The sequence below is a fragment of the Mya arenaria genome, chromosome 12 (genome assembly GCF_026914265.1).
Source record: "Mya arenaria isolate MELC-2E11 chromosome 12, ASM2691426v1".
NCBI lineage: Eukaryota > Metazoa > Mollusca > Bivalvia > Myida > Myidae > Mya > Mya arenaria.
This window is the reverse complement of record NC_069133.1, coordinates 22,631,038-22,647,559: the sequence shown is the minus strand read 5'-3', so window position 1 is coordinate 22,647,559 and position 16,522 is coordinate 22,631,038. Positions and strand designations below refer to the sequence as shown.

General features: G+C 33.2%; 1 non-coding gene across 1 annotated transcript; it reads left to right on the top strand.

The window, feature by feature from the left end:
• The first annotated feature begins 419 nt into the window (after nucleotides 1-419).
• Trnam-cau (transfer RNA methionine (anticodon CAU)) lies at nucleotides 420-491 on the top strand. Its single transcript has one exon. It is a non-coding gene; the product is annotated as a tRNA-Met (tRNA).
• Nucleotides 492-16,522: the final 16,031 nt, after the last annotated feature.

Genomic DNA, 16,522 nt, shown 5'->3' with positions numbered 1-16,522 from the left:
ATATAAGCAGATGCAACAGTAAAATTTGTTGTATTTGGCATAACAACAATATCAACAAAGTTTGCCGTGATTTTCACAGATATCAAAGCATGGTCTCTCACTATTACTAGTGTATTTAAAACATGTTTATTTTCTAAACATATAAAATGAGTTGAGTTAAACTGAAGTTGAGTTGGGTTAATATTATTATTATTATATTATTATTATTATTATTAGTAGTAGTAGTAGTAGTGGTGGTGGTGGTGGTGGTGGTGGTGGTGGTGGTGGTAGTGGTAGTAGTAGTAGTAGTAGTAGTAGTAGTAGTAGTAGTAGTAGTAGTAGTAGTAGTACTGGTAGTGGTGGTGGTGGTGGTGGTGGTGGTGGTGGTAGTGGTAGTGGTAGTGGTAGTAGTAGTATATGAATTTATTTACCTCGCACCAAGCAGAGTGGCGCAGTGGAAGCGTGCTGGGCCCATAACCCAGAGGTCCGTGGATCGAAACCACGCTCTGCTAGACTTATTTTACGAACGAATAACTGTTGACAACTGCATGTCATTGCTTGCATGCGAATAGACAGACGGGGTACGAATTAATGCTTCGAAAACTGAGTATTATGTAAATATAACAAGATCTATGTATAATTTAAAGTCGTATTTTGATAACAATCATTCATTGTTTATACTGTTACTAAACATCGAGCTCGTCTTTCCAAGGTAGACTATAAATCCATATACCTTTCAATATACAAGCAGCTAAGATGTACGTGAATTCGTGAGTCGTCCGTAACGTCAAAATACAGATACAGGAACTAGTTGAGATTAGTATTTGATGACCTAATTTTAGCATCTTAATGTAAAAAAGATTTGTTTGTGTCAAGTCATAGGCATTTATCATTTTATGCAGAAAATGACGTCATATTAAAACACCTTTGAACCTTTGATGTCACTTCCTTTTTTAATGACGTGAACGCTATTGATACAAAATAAATGCAATACTCGTGGTTGCGTATTTCTATTACGATGTTGATTTGTGTAATTTTCCGAAACAAATATGAACACACACATACCAGAGTACTAGGCGTACTAAGGTTACGAAAGCATTACAAGGAAAACGATGACGCTTGACCCTTTGGGTATGAATAATAGTAGTATTTGTGAAAATGCTAACCGCGTTAAAAGCAGATCATGCATGAAAAACATGTAACGGGCTTCTTTCAACAGTCAAATTCTCTTAGCGTACCGTGAAAATCGCCTCTAAAGAGGTTCTAACGTTGAAATAGACGTCAATAAAATTTCGATCATGGCATGCGTTAAACCCCAGATGTTGACTGAAATGTTGTTCAATGAAACCAAGACGGGATAATTTGCGGCAAGTATTGGACGAAAATACATCCATCCGAGGATTTTAGCAGACAGAGCATTCTCAAATATTGTACATGATTTGCAGATAAAAGAAGTTTCTTCAAAAAACACCTGCCGGTATTACTGAATACAAGGAAGTCGATCCAGATCTTCAAAATCACACAGCGAGTGCCAAGACAACGCCAACAATAAAGACGATAGTTCCACTAAACCTGTAAAATATTTGTTCTATGCCGGATGTGGCGCGCTTGGATTTTTAAACCCTGAATAAAATATTGATATCTTTAGGAATATCTGTCTGTTCTGCTTTGAAGTATTTTTTGTTACACCATTGTTTTGGTGAACTTGAATTTACTGATACTAATACTGTTTAACAACTTCATACATATGTATTTAAGTCTTAATTGTTTTATACATTCAAAACATTAAGCATCTATTAATATCATTATAATGTAATATCATGCAATACCATGTAATGGAAACAGAGGAAAAGGCGCTTAAGTCCAAACAAACGTTAGCTTTACTTATATAATTTTAATAAAACGGACGATTGTTAATAAAGACGTGATAGATTTTGAACACAAGTTGTGTAAGTGTATTTGTATGGTACCGAATTGTGGGGAGCAGAAAGGATGTCGGTGATTGTGAAAGTACACTTTGTTTACTATTTTTACATATCTATTAGCAAATTACAATGATATGACAAAAATCCCTTCAACATACGGCTAAAATCTTGTTTAATTGAGGAAACCAGACCTTTGTGTAATGCTAAGCCAGAGACTGATAACAACGCAAACAAGATTGTTATTCTTTAATTGATGAAACTCGCTGTCTGTACAACGAACTACTTTTCATCGCAAGACAAGCGCCTAATACTAATTATTATACTTACGTCTCGGCAATACAAATGTTTAAGTGTTAACAATAACTTAATAAGCAATACGAATGTATAAATGTGAACAAGAAATCAATAAACAATACGATGTGTTAATCAATAAGCAATACAAATGTTCCAGTCCCGAACGAATGTTCAAATGTTGAAACTCAGTAATATCATAAAACATATGTCACTTACCTAGTGAATCTATAATACAGCAGAGTTTATCAACAGCTAGCAATTTTACGTTCAAGTATTTATTTGCATAATGGTTTCCATGTTTGAAAATAAGCGCGGAATGGTTTTCCCTGACACCTTGCAAGTCAAGTGGTCGTTTAAAGTTGCATTCTCACAGATTGAATGTTTTGACAACTTTTTTATTTGTTGTCTTGGAACGAGCTTATTTATGCAAAAAAGCGTGGAAACCAGTGATATAAGCCTGCTGATCGCAGGTTTTTATATTAAAGTTAAACATATGATGATGTTTAAAGCATTTTCTTATACCGTTAGTAAGGCTTTAAGCCATAAAACATTAATTTCCACACGGAAGTTTTCTGTCTGCAGTCTTATATTACTGGTTTGCAAATATTTACGCAAAATGACCCTTCAATATCATTAAACCTTCAAACATTTTTCAATTACAATTACTCAAAATATCAGACAAAAGAAATCTGATCACTCATTTCGTTCTACAAAAAAGACAATACGTTGAAATAGTAATAAATTCTCATTGGTCAACAAACTAATGAAGACCCCCAATCTGTGCTAAAATAAGTCTGTTATCAATTTCACTGCTTTTCTTTCGGCATTTATATTATGTTTGATTCATATTTCTTTCCGATAAATTATTTTCATGTTGTTGGATTCCATTATTTCATATAATCAATTGAGACAGGTTCCATTCGTGGTGGCATATCGATCAGTCGTGTATTTTAATCCTACCGCCTATTTAACCCACAGAGAACAATTTATTTAGGAACACTCCCTTCTAGTTTATTCTCTGCTAAAACAGACAAAAATAGCTCCTGTAATGCCATGTTAGGGTGTGGGAGACAGCCAGTAATTAATTCCACTGTTGACGGAGATGATGAAAGCGGGTTGTAATTGGGATTAAATTACTCAAAGATCAGCAGAAATGAATGTACGTATAAACAATTAACGTCCGTCCTTTATCTTTGTCTTATCGGTCTCACAGAGTAATATAAGAATTTTATTTTTGACTTTTGTTTTTCTCTTTTTATATTTCTTGTCATTAACAATGAAGTACATCGTGCAAGAGTAAAGTACACTATGAATGAACAATAACAGGCTTTCATACAGAGCGGGTAATCGACCTGAAGCGTACTGTTGTAAACATAAAGCCGCCATCTTGGATGTAAAAAACTTTTGACTATAAACCGTTTATAGAATAAACTTGAAGCAGAAATATAGTTATGAACCCGCTCCCCAATTTTCCAAATATTTTGGTACCTACATTGAGTACTTCATCATTTTAGGACAAAAGTTACATTTGCATGGGAAATTGAATCGATGTAAAATGACAGGATAAAAGGGCAGTGCATTTTTCTTATTTCTCGCTGTTTTTGCTCGTATATAAACATGTAGTGCGTCAATTTAATGTCACTCTTTCTGATACTTAAAGAGCATTCTTGTATAACGCAAAGAAAGACAGAAAGGATCAATGTCGGAGGTGTAAAAACTACTTAACTTTGAACGTGAAACGAATGATATAAAACGAAAGTCTCCAAGAGAATGTTGGAAAATATTTAAACCATCGATTTTTGCCGATAATATCACTTACGAGGAATTTCGGACTTTTTAGTAACATCATGTGTTGATTCTCGTGATAATAATGACTATGATGATTTTGTTGGTCAGTTTGATGCAAATTTAGACATATTGACACGTTTGACTTATTCTCTAATGATGAAATTAAGAAAGCAATTGGAAAATTAGGTTCAAATAAGGCAGCCCTACTATTGATAATGTGTTATACGAGTATTTAAAGGTACTAGTTCCACTAGTTATTCGAACTTGATTTCCCTTTTTAATCATATATTGGACATGATGTCATTTCAAATATCATGGACATCTGGAATTATTATCCCAAACCATAAAAATGGCAATCAATCAGATCCTTATAATTACTAGGGGATAACTCTTACCAGCTGAGGAAGTATATTAAAAGATGCTCAAGTATTTCACTGTGGATCCTGTTTTTATTTAGCACGCATTGATTCGAAAGCAGTTTGAAAGGAAAAGAAGTTGTAACGTTGTTTTATTGATTATAAAATAGCTTACGATTGCATCGATAGAATAGCTCTGGTATAAATTTATGAATATATATATTTATGCAAAAAGCTACAGAAACATGAAGTTGGGAATTGATGGTAAAGTTTTATCCCTAGTAAGATCTTTGTATAATGAGGTAACCTTTGTGCAAAGCACTGGAGAACATTATCAAAAAAGAAAAGTGACATTGGCCTGTTTCAAGGGGAGATAACCTCACCGATATTTTTTCCTCTTTTTCTAAATGTAATGCTATATTGTAATGCACGAGAAAACCTGGACGTCGGTATTTACATTGACCATGTTTCAATTTTTAGCTGCTTTTTGTCGACGATGCGGTAACTTTATCAGAGACTAAGGTAGGATTGAAAAATTATCTTAATAGTTTACAGTTCTATTCAAGCAAATGGAATCTCACTGCAACCATTAATAAAAAAAAAGGTTATGTTTTTCAGGAAGAGTGGAAAATTGGGGGTTAATGTCAAATGTTTTTATAATAACACGGAGGTGAATATTGTTAATTATTTCATTTAATCTAGGAGTTGTATGTTCTAGTGGTGTTTTATTTATGCAAGCTACAGAAACTCTAGCTAGAAAGGGTTTGAGAGCTCTCCATTCTTTGATAGCGCTTATTCATTATATCAAAGTTCCAATAAATATAATGCTTGACGCATACGTATAATCAGTTCTTAACTATGGTTTTGAAGTCTGGGGTTATATAAATTCGGACATTGTGGAAAGAGTCTACAAGATATTTTGTTGTGTTGAATGTGAAGCAGTCTACCAATACTTTGGCCTTGTATGGAGAGTTGGGCAGGTTCTCTCTATATATTGAAAGATTTGTTAGAATTGTTAAGTTTTCTTAAATCTTCATTTAGTGAAGCAAGAAAATTGTACTTTAAATGCTATATAACAGGATCAAGTTTATAGTATTAAAACTATTCTTTTACAAACTGGGTTTCAACAGTAAAGCAGATTCGCCAATCATCTGGTCTTTACGAAGTATAGTTACTAAGTATACATTGGATCTGTAAAAAGGAAGGGTTTGTTCCAGTACTAAAAAGTAGATTAAAAAACATTCATATCACAAATTGGGGGTTTGGGTCAGACTTGATGTATTCAAAGAAATTAAGACCAGTTTTTAACAATCTGAGTCTTGTAGAAAATACAAAGTATAGAAAATTCTTATCTTGAGTATGGTCGGTACAATAATGTTCCAATGAATGAAAGAAAATGTAAAATATGTTTTTCAAATGATATTTATATTATTTTTATGCTTAAATCGAATAAAATGTATGTTCTGTTCTAATTATTTGAAGAGGTCTCTAAGTTAGCTCTTCAAATAGTTGTGTTTATTTGGCGTTCCATTCAGTTCATACCTTTCAGGTGACGCTGAATCTTTTATTTGGTTCAGTCTGAACAAATATTATCTTATCTAAATAAGTAAAACTGCGGTCGTTCGAACAATACAGACATGAACTCATTGTAAAGATGGAGGCTCGGAGTTAGATGGGAAACAGCAAGGAGGAATGAGAGCACACTATATTACCAACTTACAGGCTAGGACTAAGACTTGAACATCTAGATAAGAGCTGAGCATGGGACATTAGAATGTTCTAGACTAAAGGCTGAAATGTGATTTCAAAATAATTGTGTTTCAAAACTTGCTGAATTATATAAGATACATGCAGTTAAGAGTTTATAAGACATCAATGAGAAATGACAACAATGCATCTCTAAACCTTGTGAAAATGTTTTATGTTTAATCCGTTTTCATACTAATTTTACACAGCAATTTTTTCAGCACTGTAAGACAAACGAACATTTTGAAAGAGCACCATTTGGTAACAGTACGTTTTGCTATTTATCTTAATAAAATGTTAAACTCATCAAAACTTTATTTTAACTCGGCAATTGCAACATACTGGAATGCACTTGTAACTAGACCATTGTGATCTTTCAATGTGTCCTGATTAGGTGTGTTTCGCCTTAACGCGCCTGCTGAATCCAGATTTGAGCTTGAATGCTGAGCGAAACTGTAGACATTTGTGACGTGTCATTCCCCTGTGTCTAGTAGAAATCTGGTCACTGAGATTGGTCGTGTCACCCAATTTGAACCCACACACATCACAGCTTAGCTTCAATTGCCCGCTTTCGCGTCTTTCGTGTATCTTCAAGTCTTGCAAAAGCGGTTTTGCCACAATATTTGCTAACGTGCAACTTTGTCTCGTCGTGATTGCTGCACCTATAAAAAAGACATGTACTGTCACAAGTTAGCGAGAAATGCTGGCAATGTCAGTACTTGAATATAATTTATAAAAAACACACTATATTACTGCCACGTAATGTGTGTTTGATCGTGTAATCAGCATCATAAAACTAAACGACCCCGTCCATTGAAACACGGACCACATTATTATGTGAAAAACGCGAACCCTAAAAAACGTTAAAAACACAGTCAGACGACGGCAAATCTTAACCTCTACACGAGGGGAGTCATAATAAAAGTATAACTGTTAGTATATTCTTATTTCTCTGCGAAAAAATAAAGCTAAAAACTAGCCTGTGTCTGTGTAAACACTTTCCCGCAAAAACGATGGCAATTGACCAGAATGCCTTCTATCGTGGTCTACTAGATGTTGTTTTTTTATTGTTCTTTCTCAAAATTGACAAAATGAAGAGTTATTAAGCAGTTATGAGTTACTGTTTACCATGTATAATGGATACAAACACGTTTTACACATACGATACGAAAAAGAAGTGGAACACCCTTTACAAAAACTTCAAGCCCTTTGTTTGTCAATTGCGAGTATATTGTTAAAATACAGGAATGAATTTTAGTGTGATAACACTTGTTTCCATAATTCATGAAAATGAGCCCATCATTTAGGCGACTCCGTCGGTCTAACTGTTAAAATGCGTTCATTCTTCCATTGCCACTCCATTACAATGCGTCTTTTCAAACATGGAGCAATGTTCAATAATGAATTTGGAGAATAGAAATAATAAATAAATTGATAATAACTCGTTTTTGCACCAGTCAGCGAAATAATGAGTATATACACTAAAGGTTGTAAACGACCGTGTACTTTATCAAACCTAAAATGTCGGTGTACTTTTATCAATTTGGTTTTAGTTCATTTTCGCCTTTGAAATAACTATAAAAAGTTCAACAATACACGCTGAAAACTATCAAATACATAAATTTTGCTTAAAATAAGATTTGTGTATGAATTATTTACGGCTAGCATGAAGTAAAGCGATAGATTTGTCAAAAGCCGTGTACTTTGCCTTAGATTTCAACTCTGAGAAATCAGTTGGTCAAGATTTTCAGGAAAACTTTAGAATATTAGAGAAAGTTCTTTATTACCGTGGATAGAGCTCTTAAATGCGGGGTTTATGGTCTTTATTTCACAAAAATTCTCCAAATATTAAGAAAGTTATCTTTAAAAACCTTACCTGAATCGAGACTTGTTGACATTTGTTGCCGTGCACTTTACCAAATAAGTCACGTGGGTTCTCCACCGTGATATCTGTCATGTGTTCACGTTCCGGATAGAAAAATCCGACCCGAGGGCACCTGCGTTGCTAGGTAACGAGGCTTGCCGAGTTACCGGCTACGCAGCGTGCCCGAGGGTCGGATTTTTCTATCCGGAATTGACACACATGATATATATTTTTTCTAGCATACCTTAAATTACATTTTTTTGTGAAGAAAATACATAAGAAAGCGCGTTTTTGTACATTTCACCAAAAAGCGCGTGCGATGATGTTTACTGTCGTCATGACGCGCAGTAATTTGTATTCACTGCATACGTCAATAAGTTCCTTCGCTATCACGTCTTTTAAGGCTTATTTTGTTTTGTTTTTAAGGAATATTTTGTAAAGTTAATGTTAATGGAACTCATCTATTGAAATCTCATTACTATGGTTACATTAAGTGTTTAATAAAAGAAATTGAAAGTATTACGTCACAGCGCGTGACTCATCTGGCATGGGGGATACCAGATGGAGTTTTCCAGCACGGCTGAAATCACCGGAAATGCCTATCCGGTGTGCTAGAATGAAATATCTAGAATGTAAATCAATGATATCAAATATGATACGTTCAAGAATACAAACAATGGAAATGCAGCTGACTAGCGGTTTAAACACTGAAAATACAAATAAAGATGAAAACATGTCTTTGATTGTGGGACCTCTTCTGCTACTTCCCTGTAAACCTCAGAGAGCAGAAACTGTATAAGAATAAACAAAAAAATCTAGGCTATATATAATTATAAAATTAAAATGATTTGCTTGTGCTCCCCTGGTAATTGCATGAATTTACAGTAGTTGCTTCGTTATAACTGAGAAAACTATTCATAAAAAAAACTACATAAAAATACTATTCATAAACATTTCTCTGAGTTCGTTGGAAACCAACGTCTAATACGAAACGAAATTCTTCTGTAATTTCTTGTGCGTTCCAATATATACAAAATCGTTCATTTTCTTGAATTCTACTTTGATCATATCTTCCTGATTCAATACGTAAATTGTGATCTGATTCGCGTAATTTAGTAATATTTATGCGAAAAGCTACAGAAACAAGCTCAGTAGCAAAAACGTTAAACATAAACCCGGTATTATGGCACTGGACATGTTTTATTTTAGAAGGCACATCATATCTATTGATATTCATTATAGCTTTAAGAGCCTTACCCGCTACGGTTTAAACTTTTATGTAAATATTGAACTAAGTTGAATTAAGACATAACTAGAATGACCATTTCTTCTGCAAAAAGTGGTATCATTATATATAAATTATATAGGGCAATTCCACGTTCAGTATCCTGCTTTAAACCCAACACTAACTCCTCCAAAAACAGTGCAAATAATACTGACGATTTATTTTAGCATTGATGTGCAAATAGATATATATATAAAAAATATAAAAATGAGTTACACTATTTTACACAGGATTTTATAACTGAGTTCATTGCTTTGAACATATTAAGTATTTTACTAGCCAAACCCATTTTGAAAAGTTTCTACCACAATGCGTTCCTATATACTGAATCAAATGAGTTTTTTTCAGATCAAAAAATGCACAGAGCATACGTAATTTCGTAAAAATAGCAGTTTCAATCGAATTATGCAAACGAATTTCGAATCTTCTGTACTTAGACCCCTTCAAAAACCTTAATTGTCCATCAGACAGTCAGTAATTTACATGGAACTACTTCTTTTCTCTCTTTTAATGAGCACACAGTTGAACGTTTTCCCTGGATTACTTACTTGCGTTTTTTGCCGGTTTCATATATGTCCCCTTTCTTATGTTTAGGCTCTATGAAATCATATGACCATGACAAAGGAAAATAATGTTTCATATACATGTCCGATTAAAATATCGATAGTTTCAATAAAGATTTTTGTTAAATAATAAAACTGTTTACCTCAAAAATCACATTTTTTACCATGTGATTGTTCTGTACTATCAGTACATAAAATGTGGTGTCGGATATGACACAATTCCATCCGAACTATTTATGTGCATTTTTCCCTATTTTCCCCGGTTTTTGATGACTTCATGCAGTTTTGAAGTTTTATGACAATCTTACAACATATTTTCAGAGGACAAACGAACTAAGTTATAGATCCCGAAATTATTATAACATGATCTGATTGTATTAACTGCATATTTTTCCAAATGTCAGTTAAAACAGCCCTATCATATGTTGAATAATGTCTTTAAAACACAAACGGTTGAGATTCCCTTTTCTCAATTTCCATTTAAAAACATACGCCTACATGAGTTCAATATTAAAGATGCACTATTACTCCGAAATAAGATTTACCACATTTAATAATATTGTTTTAATATTCCAAAAAAAGGGACGACTAAATGTCGAAAACAATCTATGAGACGATAGTAGATCACAGTAAATCTTTTAGCATTCACCAATCATTTAATATTTTTACATTTTCTGCTAGTAAAAACACGGTTACAATCTTATTATCAGTAATATATATTTTACATAAATGCATTAATTAGTAAGTAGTTAAAATCTAATCCGTCAAAATTGATGTTTGCTATGCATGTGTATTTATTGATTTTGAATAAGAGTGACACTTTAAAACATAAAACAACTTTTTTCTCGAATTATGAAACTTACAATTAACGTTCATTTGTCAAAATAACACAACACTTGAAACGCTCGTTCAGTTATTAAAGCTGGCTGTTCTGGAACATTTTCCTGAAGATATGCGCTCTTCTTTAACGGTTAAATGTTTCAAATCAATGTGAAAGACATATTTACATACATACAGTCTGTTAAAGTTCAACAGATCAGACAACAATCTTAGCCACCATAACAACATTATGCCTACGTCCGCTAGTTTGACTACTTGTGTAACGTTCCGCTGTAGGTGGAAGTGCGTTCATAGTACGTTGATGTACTTGATAATATGCAAATTGGCATAACCAGTTCTCCATGTGGAGGTTTAGGTTCTATTTATATAAGACCAGTCGAAACCCTTCTTTCTCTAAAGGGATCTGTTGGCCTTGCTTGCCTCGCACGTCACAAATTGTGGCAGCGATTGGATGAAGACACATGTCGGATCGAAGTTGCCTTACTCACGAGTTTCTCGGAGGGGAATGTAATGTAATGTTCCGCTGTATGCGGAAAGGCGTTTATAGTGTAACGTTCCGCTGTATGCGAAAGTGCGTTCGTAGAACGTTGATGAACTTAAGGTTGTTGAAATGCAAATTGGCATATCCAGGTCTCCGTGTCGATGAAGAATATATGTATATAAAAACCAGTCGACCCCTTCATGTTGAGCATGCTTTTCTCTAAGGGATCTGTTGCGTTATATTTTGAACAACACAGACTTAAAAATAGATTCATCAACATTTATTATGGACATGTTATTGTTGTTAAAATTCAACGTTTATATGTATTCGTATTGTTTTTATTGGCGGTGATTATTGTTGTTTGTTTCACAAAGATCGCTGTATTGTGAATAAGATGGGGTTTGCATTGAATATGTATTAAGATTTATCGTTATTATACTTTTGTCTTAATGTGTTACCATCTGAAAAGTTGATATTATTATTATTAATACATCTACTTCAGTAGGGAATAAATATTTTTTATGTTCACGGAGGAAGAATACTATTATATATAAGAAGAAATAAAATAATGAATATATGAAAAAATACCATTTAATTTTGGAAACATACATCATTATCGCCATAGTCTTTACGATACTGAAGTAAACAGCGAACTGAATGTGTCTCGTACAGTTATGTTACTGTATATATATCAAGCAATATCTCACAATGTCTGTATTAATTCTGTTTATAACTTCTTGGCAGCTTTACTACTTTTTGTTGGATAGTCATTGGCGATAAATGGAAGATATGATTAAAAGATTCCACAAACACACGCTGATTTTTTGATACAGTATAACGTAGTTATAATAATTGTCGTTATGTCTGTCAAAAATATGTTCTCTTATTTGACATACCTTCTGTGGTTTGGGTGTTCATTTATATGGACAAAATAAAAAAGTCCATATCTACCCCAAACTCTGAGTTGTTAATTAAATCTTAATTTGAATGAAGAATCTACACCAACAAAACAGATTTGATTTTTTAATCAAAGTGCTGAAAGCACTGATGGACTAGGGCTTCATTCAGGGGAATGTTGACAACCATGTTCTAAGCATTGAAAAAATCGGCTCACATCACAAGGGGTCACTGTTTAATGGGCTAGCTTAAACTTTAGACTAAAACTGCTTGCAAGCTGCAAATTTGAAAAATCTAGTTAAGTGTGTGTAGAGTGAGGGGGTGGGGGATGGGGGGGGGCTAAAGCGTTAAATCAGATAAAGTCATAGTTCTTTTGAATTTCTTAAAGTCGTTAAATCAGACTTGTACAAATTAATTTACGTGGTTGGCACACATACCTATGATTTGATCAATTACGTTTATATCAAAAGACTGTTATTTGCAGTTTCAGAGAAGATTTTTAATGATGTAATTATATACTATATAGAAAACCTGTCATCTCTTTTTCAGGGGAGCTTTAAACCACAGGGCCATACTTTGAACAATCTTTGTAAAATACATCTACATTGTACACCTATGTCAGACTGCATACACAATGCTATTAGGAAGTAGTTTTTATTTAAAAAGTGAAGAATTATTTTCTCCCTCTTAATTTGTGCTTGGTATTCAATTCATATAACATGTTACCATGATAACTTAGTGCTGTTGATAAATATTAGGCACTGCCTTCTGTCTAATGCTATTCATATAACTGCTGCAGACTTGTGTACATAGCAAAGCAAGTTGAGTAGACTTAGATGAGATGAATATCGTTTTTAAAGTATGAAATATTGAAATGTCTTTTACTTTGACCATCAAATTTCACAACATGGTGTCAGCAGTTCATCACACTGCTAGTGAGAATGGAATACCAAACATAATTGTGTTCTTTATTTTATACCCATCATCAATATCCACAAGCAATACATATCACAAAATACTTTAACCCATATTCCGCTCCAGTGCAATACGGCCATATACCACTCTTGTGACGTCACGTCATAACAAGTATGTTGCGCAATATTAAATTGACGTCATTAAACCAATGAGTGCATCCTTAAAATGAAATTTATTATGCAAAGATGTGGCTTCCAAGTCATCTAATCAGTAATGTATATATTAAAAGGGTTATTAGTACTGCGTTTTGATCCGGATATGGCGGAATGTCATATTTGATTCTGGTAGTTTGTTGTAGATTTTGATTTTACTCGGCTTGTTCCTTGTGGTATCCGAATCTGCAAAAATCTACTTGAGTCGAATACAACCTCCTGGATCAAAACGCAATACTTATAACCCTATTATGTACAAAACCTGTTACCCCGTGGACAGAGCATCTTTAACCCACAGGGCCATTGTAAGTTTGAACAATCATTGTAAAAGACAACTACATACATGTACAAGATGCTTAAGGAAGTAGTTTGGAAAAATTAAGAATCATTTTCTCCGTCTTAATTTGTATGCATTAGATAACTCAATAAATGTAGCAGTTGGCCATTTTTGTATTGTCCTCTGTCACTGTCCTGATAGCTCCCTATCTCAATAGATGCAAAATGTTGTAGGTTCATGATTCTCCTGGTCCAATATGTCATACAGAAAGAAGATGTTGAATGTAGAATCAAGAAGCTTTCTTTTCAGGCACTCCAAATTGAATAGTACTGTAACATTTGGAGTGCCAAGAATTTGTTGGATTCCTAGGTAACAGGTATCAGGTGTTGCAGTACATTTGGCTAATACTTTCCCCGTCCTTGTAAATCTAAAAAAGTTTTTATTTCGCAAAAGTAGTTCATATACCTAAATTAAGGTTGCTAAATCAGAGTTTGAATAATTCTGAAAACTAGATGTGCCTTTAATTGCAGCAATTTGAACTCCAACTCATAATGTCAATTAAGTTGGTTATGCAATACTGCAGTTCCTTGGTGTTGGGATTGCTTTATTTACTTGAATAAACAAACAGTTCTTGTGTTGGAAAGAGCAATGTATTAACATGAATTTTTCTTGCCCTGACTCCATCCAAGCCTAAAATCTTAGATCAACATGTACTTGGGGCTATGTGTAATATCAATGAGAACTATAAATTGTGTTCAATTTAGTGCCACTTATGATACTTCATTCCACATACAAAAACACTAACATGTTCAAACGAATATCCTATGTTATGATAAAACCATTGCCAAGTTGGTAATTTGAAAAGACAAGAAATTATATCTGGTCAGGGTTTGACATAGTCTTTCTAGACAGCTGGACTTGTTTCGCAGTTACTTTGAAAATCTTCAAAAGCTAAACTTAACAAGACTTGAGCTAAAAACTCACATTACCAAAAGGGGTTTTAAAGACTTATGAGATCATTCTCACATCACCTATACCATTAGTTCTTATCTACAAACTTAAGTCAACATAATAATTAATGTTTTACATAAATATTGCAATGAATAAAACATATTGCAATAAGTGCCAATAACATAGCAATCAAGTATGATCACTGTAGGCCTAAACATGAGATTTCAACATTTTCCTGATAAACAATAAATAATTTTACTTAACAATTTTCTCATTTTTTACACAAGCTGAAAAAAATGGTCTCTTTTTGAATACTTCACATATTTCATGGCTTTATCATTCAAACTAACATTTCGCTTGTTATTTAACGATTGTGTAAACATTCATAAATGATGGTTAAAATTAACATTCATGCTAATCATGCCTACCAAAAGCACCTGACTGACCAATCAGTATCCAATTTTGGCAGGGCTTATTGGTGGTTCATTGAAATCACCCATGACCTCCCACAATCTGCACTGATCAACAGTAGTTAATGAATTGTTTCAATTATTCTTATTTTCATAAACTTAGAAAACAACTGCAGTGAATAAAATTTATTCCTCATCTCTGAGAGAAAGTTTAGAAAAATGAACGAAGCCGAGTTACATCTAGTAGGATATCAAATCCTACAAATGCATTCATCATTTTATATAACCATATTTAGTAAATGTTATATTTTTGAAAGTCTAAAAAGTTTCATTTTTTGGTATATCAAAGAACATTTGTGTGTATAATTTTGATGATATTTTGTGATTCATTTAATTTCATTCTTGTTTCATTTAGTGTTCAATCCCAAGCTTTCTTGTTCACATTTAAGTGCAAGAAAAGTCACTGATCTGAATAAATTCATTATAATGTAAGGTCACATAAAGGATATATTGTGCTTTTTAAAAAATAACATTTTTTTTTCATCTGTTTAAAATTATGTTAAATGAAGTGCATTGACATTTTATCATGAGTTTAAAGCTGCACTCTCATTTTGACAACTTTTTTAATTTTTGTCTTGGAACGAGCCAATTTTTGCGAAAATCCATGGAAACCAGTTATATAAGACTGCTGACCAAAATTTAGATGGCAGATTTTTATATTAAAGTTAAAGAAATTGATGTTTTAAGCATTATTCTTAAACTGTTAGTAACGGTTTAAGCCATAAAACATAAATTTTCGAACGGAAATATGACAAACTACGAGCTAATTGTTTGTCAGCAATCTGATATCATTGGTTTGAAGATGTTTAGGCAAAAATTTGCTCTTTCCAAGACAAAAAAAGTTGTAAAAACGGTAAATCTGTGAGAGTGTAGCTTTAAACTATGACAGGAATAATTCAAGGGAAAGATTCTTTTATTTCTAGCATTAAAATTGTCTGAATCGCATGAAAATTTATAAATTTTGTAAGGTATTCTGACATTGGTCACACTTTTTGAACTTTGTGCTGTCTTCTTTTTGTTTGTCTCAAATTAATACAGCATTGGCTTCACTTGTTGTTTATGAAAGGGACTGTACACCAGATAGGCACCAAAAAGGTTTTTTTCCTGTAACGAATCTAAGGACACTTTTTTAATAAAATATTTTACTCTTTGATATCGTTATTGTAAATAAAATACCAAAATGAAAAAAAAAATGCAGTGAAGTGTCGTATCCACTATGCTATGAAGACTTACTTTTACTGGATGGAATTTTCCAGATGTATACCTAACTCGCTAATATCATGTAATAACATCAACGGCAGATCACGCATAAGGAATGAATTCTACTCGGTAGACATACCTAATAATCCTTTTTTAATGGAAAAACACGAAATAACTGCTATTAATAAATCATTTGTAAACTATGGGGATCATCAGTTAGTAAGTTTCAATGCATTAATTGTACACATCGATACCTAGTTTATGTCAATTTTCTACAATTTTTTTTTAATTTTGGCTTTTTCATCATTAACTGAGTACAGCCCCTTTAAACTGTACCTTATAATGCCTGTGACTTATATATTTAATAGTAATGGTCTACAACCAAGATTTGTTTTAATTATTCAGGTTTCAAACTGCATTGTGTGTGCGATTGGAAAGGTTATCTTGAAAGCTCACTTAGTATATTTTTTACAAATAAC